General features: G+C 48.1%; 1 non-coding gene across 1 annotated transcript; it reads left to right on the top strand.

Moving 5' to 3' along the window:
* The first annotated feature begins 5,406 nt into the window (after window positions 1-5,406).
* LOC119923366 lies at window positions 5,407-5,544 on the top strand. The gene has a single exon (XR_005448840.1). It is a non-coding gene; the product is annotated as a small nucleolar RNA SNORA7 (small nucleolar RNA).
* The last annotated feature ends 1,037 nt before the right edge of the window (window positions 5,545-6,581 follow it).

Genomic DNA, 6,581 nt, shown 5'->3' with positions numbered 1-6,581 from the left:
AGGTAACTGAGGCACAGAGAAGATAAGTGACTTGCCCAAAGTCACACAGCTGACAATTGGTGGAGCCAGGATTTGAACCCATGACCACTGACTCCAAAGCCTGTGCTCTTTCCACTGATCCACGCTGCTTCACTATATATATGTGGCTATATATATGTCTGTATGTATATATATGTATATATATAATTTGTTAAAATACATATATACCTGTTCTCCCTCCCACTTAGACACATGTGCGTGACCTGATTATCTTGTATTTACTCCTGTGCTTAGAATAATAATAATGATGGCATTTGTTAAGCACTTAAACACCATGATATATGTCATCACTAGGGGAAGAAGGGAGGGTGTTTTCAGAAAGACTGCTCTAGTAGGGAGGTCCAAACAGTAGCTGCAGCAGGGTTTCCAGCCTGACCCAGATGCTCTGCCACCAGGAGAGGAGGAGGTTGAGCAAAGTGGAGAGGGGGAGGCTGCTGCTATATTCTGTGGCATCTATCCTGGGGTCAAGCTAGTCACTGCCTGGTCCTGTTATGATGGGGTCAACTCCAAGAAAATCCCAGAGCCTGGCAAGAGAAGCAGCAGGATCTAGTGGAAAGAGCTCAGGCCCGGGAGGCAGAGGACCGGGGTTCTAATCCTGGCTCCGCCACTTTTCTGCTGTGTGACTCTGGGCAGGTCACTTCTCTGTGGCTCCGTTTCCTTATCTGTGAAATGGAGATTAAGACCGTGAGTCCCATGTAGGACATGGACTGTGTCCAACCTGATTAGCTTGTATCTACCCCCAGAGATTAGTACAGTGCCTGGCACATAGTAAGCACTGAATCAATAGCATTAAAAAAAAAAAATAAGGGTAAGTTGCTCAACTTCCTGAGTTTGTGTCTCAACTGTGAATTACTGGTTGGATTGGCAGTCACCACAGACTCTGGGGAGGGGTGGGGATGGGGAGCAGAGGGAAGTCAGAAGGGGAGAAATTGAGACACAGAGAGAGAGAGGGGAAGAAGGAAGGAGAGAGGGGAGAGAAAAATGCAATGAGGCTAAGGCAGAACAGGAAAGTAGAACTTCCCTCCCAAATCCTCAAAGCCACCTCACTTTCCCATCCCAGTTGACCCCACCACTATCTTTCCCATCCCTCTAACCCACAATTTTGCCACTCTTCCTGACTTTCCTCCCTCCCTTTCAACCCCCTTATTCATTCTGGCATAAACTCCTGGGTTAAGGGCACAGCAATTATCACAATTATAATAATAAGCATTATTATTATTATCATCATCATTATTATTATTATTCACACTTCCCTGCCTGGATGATAGTTCTAAAATGCCTATCTCTGCACATCTCCCCTCTAGTCAAAAACCAGGGCATCAAACAGAAATTCTTGATTTTCAGAAACTCAATCAGTTCTCTCCCTCCTTATCTATTCTCCTCTCCCACTATATCCCTACTCACCATCTCCATTCCTCTCAAACTAATCTCCTTACCGTTTCTCTTTGTTGTCTGTCCCGCCTCTGTTCCCTTGTTCGACTCCTCAAATCTCCCAGTCCACAGCTGTCCCCATCTTCAAAGCCCTTCTAAATCCAGGAAGCCTTCCCAGATTCCTTTCTCATCTCTCTCCCCAAACCAGGTTATATCACCCAGAACTACCATTTCAGGGATTCTACACCATTTACACATGTGTATAATCGATCACAAACACCCATTTCACTTCTGCAGATGTTGAATTATATATTCAACTCATATTCATATCTACTTCCCTTTCCTCCTATTTGCCAATTATTGCCATTCCTCTTTCCACACTAGATTGTAGGGATCATGTCCACTAACTCTGTTCAACTCTCCTATGTGCTCAGTATGGTGCATTCAGCACTCAATAAATGCTATTGACAAACTGATGAATAAAAAAAGAGACGGAGTTAGATAGGGAGAAATAGAGAAATAATAATAATAATGGTATTTGTTAAGTACTTACTATGTGCAAAGCGCTGTTCTAAGTGCTGGGGTAGCAAGGTAATCAGGTTGTCCCACGTGGGGCTCACAGTCTTAGTCCCCATTTTACAGATGAGGTAACTGAGGCACAGAGAAGTGAAGTGACTTACCCAGAGTCACACAGCTGACAAGTGGCAGAGCCGGGATTTGAACCCACTATCTCTGACTCTCAAGCCCGGGCTCTTTCCACTAGGCCACACTGCTTCCCTTAAAAGAGAAAAAGGGGAAGAGAAGTAAAGGCAGCTGGGGTTGGGGAGTGAGGGGGTGTCAAAGAGAGCTCAAGAAGATGAGTCTTACCTAGGAAGATGGGTAGTTTTCCTGAAAGTGAGGAGTTTTCCTGAAAGTGAAGCACCATCTCATGAGGTGGCAGGGACAGTTTTAGACACATGAAGCCCCTTGCATCTCTCCCCATCCTCTGGAATCCCACCAAGTCTGTCTGTCCGGCTGGGTTCTGAGGCCAGCAGGGTCTGGTGGGATTTAGTTGCTAAATATGTGCTGAATCCTAAAGATCTAAGCCCTGATGATGAGCTGAGCTCTCAGTCTGACCTAAGGAACTTTCTGACTCCCACTCCCCAACGACTCCCCGGAACCCCCATCTTCCTTCCTAGAGTAGTGGAAACCCGAGGTTTCCCTAAAGTAGAGAAGCAGTGTGGCTCAATCAATCAATCAATCATATTTATTGAGCGCTTACTGTGTGCAGAGCACTGTACTGAGCGCTTGGGAAGTACAAGTTGGCAACATATAGAGACAGTCCCTACCCAACGGTGGGCTCACAGCCTAAAAGGCTCAGTGGAAAGAGCCCGGGCTTTGGAGTCAGAGGTCATGGGTTTAAATCCCGGCTCTGCCAATTGTCAGTTGTGTGACTTTGGGCAAGTCACTTCACTTCTCTGTGCCTCAGTTACCTCATCTGTAAAATGGGGATTAAGACTGTGAGCCACCCATGGGACAACCTGATCACCTTGTAGCCTCCCCGACGCTTAGAATAGTGTTCTGCACATAGTAAGCGCTTAATGAATGCTTAATAAATTATTAGTAGTAGTAGTGGAAACCTGAGGTCCCTCAACCTGGCAGAAAAATGCCTCCCCTGACCCCAACCCCGGAGGGCACGGGGCATTACTCTCACCTCTCAGGAATGGGGCTGGTCCACAACTCAGAGTTGGGGGAAGGAAGAGTATATCAGCTAGCCAGGCACTAGCCACCATCCCTGGAGCCTATCTGCCCGCTGCCCCTGCCCTCTCCTCCTGTCATCGCCTGGCTCCTTCCCTGGGGGCCAGGTTTGCACCCCCCACCCTCACCCCCGGCAGCAGGTTGTGGCAGGGACCACAAGGTTGGTCTGGCCAGGCAGGCAGTCGCCTCCACCCCTCAGCACCGCAGGGCCGGCCCCGGGAGAGCCGTAATGGCGGAGCCTCCTCTGGAGAGCCTCGGAGATCCTGGGAGAGTGGGGCTGCTCTCCCCAGGCTCCACGAGCTCAGGTGGATTCTGCATGTGCATCTGCAGCATGGCTCAGTGGAAAGAGCCCGGGCTTTGGAGGTAGAGGTCGTGGGTTGAAATCCTGGCTCCGCCAATTGTCAGCTGTGTGACTTTGGGCAAGTCACTTCACTTCTCTGGGCCTCAGTTCCCTCATCTGTAAAATGGGGATTAAGACTGTGAGCCCTCCGGGACAACCTGATCACCTTGTAACCTCCCCAGTGCTTAGAACAGTGCTTTGCACAGAGCGCTTAATAAATGCCATCATTATTATTATCTGGCACCTGGAAATGACTCAGGCTCAGCTCTCTGATCATTTCCTTTCATCCCCCTGTCTCCGGCCCTGCTTCCGTGATGGGGTATTGTTCTCACCAAGGTCTCCGCACAGTCCCTCTCAACCTCTCCCCTCACAAAATCCCTCCCTGTCCATCTGCCCTCACAATCCCTGTCTGTCTCCTCCAACAGCCTGGGACGGTGCCTCCACCCAGACCTCTGCCCATCTTCCCACACAGTCTCTGTGTGTGAGCCCCACGCGGGACGGGGCTGTATCCAACCTAACTTGTTTCTACCCCAGAGCTTAGAACAGTGCTTGGCACATAGTAAGTGCTTAACAACTACTATTTTATCATTATTATTATTATCCACGTGGGCCCTGTAAGTCTCCCCCATTCAGGCCCCTCAGTCGCCTCTTCCAGCCCCTGTCCATTTCCCTAAGTCTCAGTCTGGGATCAGCATGACCTAGTGGTAAAAGCACAGGCTTGGGAGTCAGAGGTCATGGGTTCTAATCCTGCATCTGCCACTTGTCTGCTGTGTAACCTTAGACAAGTCACTTAGCTTCTCTGTGCCTCGGTTACCTCATCTGTAAAATAGGGATTGAGTCTGTGAGCCCTACATGGGGTAATCTGATCACTTTGTATCTACCCCAGCACTTAGAACAGTGCTTGGCACATAGTAAGTGCTTAACAAATACTATTATTATTATTATTATTATTAATTAGATACCTGGTGCTCCCATCCTTCCTATGGTCTCATCTTTAGGAGGCAGAATCTCTATTTATTTTACTTGTACATATTTACTATTCTATTTATTTTGTTAATGATGTGCATCTAGCTTTATTTCTATTTATTCTGATGACTTGACACATAGCCACACATTTTGTTTTGTTGTCTGTCTCCCCCTTCTAGACTGTGAGCCCATTGTTGGGTAGGGACCGTCTCTATAATAATAATAATGGCAATTATTGAGCACTGTTCTAAGCGCTGGAGAGGTTACAAGGGATCAGTTTGTCCCACGAGGGCTCACAGTCTTAATCCCCATTTTACAGATGAGGGAACTGAGGCACAGAGAAGTGAAGTGACTTGCCCAAAGTCACACAGCTGACAAATGGCAGAGCTGGGATTCGAACCCATGACCCTGACTCCAAAGCCCGTGCTCTTTCCACAGAGCCACACTGCTTCTCTATGTTGCCAACTTGTACTTCTCAAACGCTTAGTACAGTGATCTGCACACAGTAAGTGCTCAGTAAACACAATTGAATGAATGAATGAATGGGTGGGGAGGGAGGCTGACAGAGGCAGAGTTCAGGGTACAATCAATCAATGGTGTTTATTGAGCATTAACTGTGTGCAGAGCAAAGAGACAGGCAGGCTTATGTCAGGGAATCTATTTAATGAAATGAAGCACTCCACTCAGTGCCTAGGAGTGATCACTTGTTTGTTAGATAATCAAAACATTTACATTTCTGGATGGAGAGAGAGGGATTGTGTGAAGGCAGGACCTGATAAAGAAGAGACCACATAGAAAGGCAGGGGCACTTGGGGTGAGAACCCTCTGCAAAGATGAGCTGCCAGTGTGGACCAAAAGCAGAAGTATCACTGTACTTCACTCTCAACTCTCCTGTCTCTGACCCATGGCGTACATTCTTTCCTTGCATGGTAGCTAATATTATTAGTAGTAGTCCCCTCTCAGGGTCACACCTGGAGAGTTTCCAGTGCTCTATCAGTCACGACAACAGGAGGGAGAGTCAAGCAGAGGCCTACTCATTCCCTTCCTAGCTTGAGAAGTGGCTAGTGAGTGGAAGGTAATCTGCTACAAGTCAAAATTCACCCGTGCTGGGCAGCAGTGGCATGGGAGAAAATCGAGGGCAGAAACTCATTTACTGTGAGGAAGGAGGCAATGGTAAACCACTTCCGTATTTTTACCAAGAAAACCCTCTGGATACACTACCAGAATGATTGCAGATGGAAGTGGGGAGTTCTGGGAGGGATGTGTCTATGGTGCTGCTAGGGGTCGGACACAACTCGACAGCATAAGACAACAACAGTAGTAGTAGTAGTAGTAGTATTGTGACATTTGTTAAGCACTTACTATGCGTCAAGAGCTATACTGAGTGATGGGGTACATTAAAGTCAATCAGATTCATTCACTCATTCATTCAATCGTATTTATTGAGCGCTTACTGTGTGCAGAGCACTGTACTAAGTGCTTGGGAAGTACAAGTTGGCAACCTATAGAGACGGTCCCTACCCAACAGTGGGCTCACAGTCTAGAAGGGGGAGGCAGACAACAAAACAAAACATATTAACAGAATAAAATAAATAGAATATGTACAAGTACAATGAATAAATAAATACAGTAATAAATACGTACAAACATATATACATATATACAGGTGCTGTGGGGAAGGGAAGGAGGTAAGGCAGGGGGCATGGAAAGGGGGAGGAGGGGGAGAGGAAGGAGGGGGCTCAGTCTGGGAAGGCCTCCTGGAGGAGGTGAGCTCTCAGTAGGGCCTTGAAGGGAGGAAGAGAGCTAGCTTGGTGGATGGGCAGAGGGAGGGCATTCCAGGCCAGGGGGAGGACGTGGGCCGGCGGTCAATGGCGGGACAGGCGAGAACGAGGTCCGGAGGGGAGATTAGTGGCAGAGGAGCGGAGGGTGCCGGCTGGGCTGGAGAAGGAGAGAAGGGAGGTGAGGTAGAAGGGGGCGAGGCGATGGAGAGCCTTGAAGCTGAGGGTGAGGAGTTTCTGCCTGATGCGTAGGTTGAATGGTAGCCACTGGAGATTTTTGAGGAGGGGAGTAACATGACCAGAGCGTTTCTGGACAAAGACAATCCGGGCAGTGGCGTGAAGTATGGATT

This window comes from Tachyglossus aculeatus, chromosome 2 (assembly GCF_015852505.1).
Source record: "Tachyglossus aculeatus isolate mTacAcu1 chromosome 2, mTacAcu1.pri, whole genome shotgun sequence".
NCBI lineage: Eukaryota > Metazoa > Chordata > Mammalia > Monotremata > Tachyglossidae > Tachyglossus > Tachyglossus aculeatus.
Note: the sequence above shows the minus strand (reverse complement) of the source record. Positions and strands in the feature narration are given on the sequence as shown.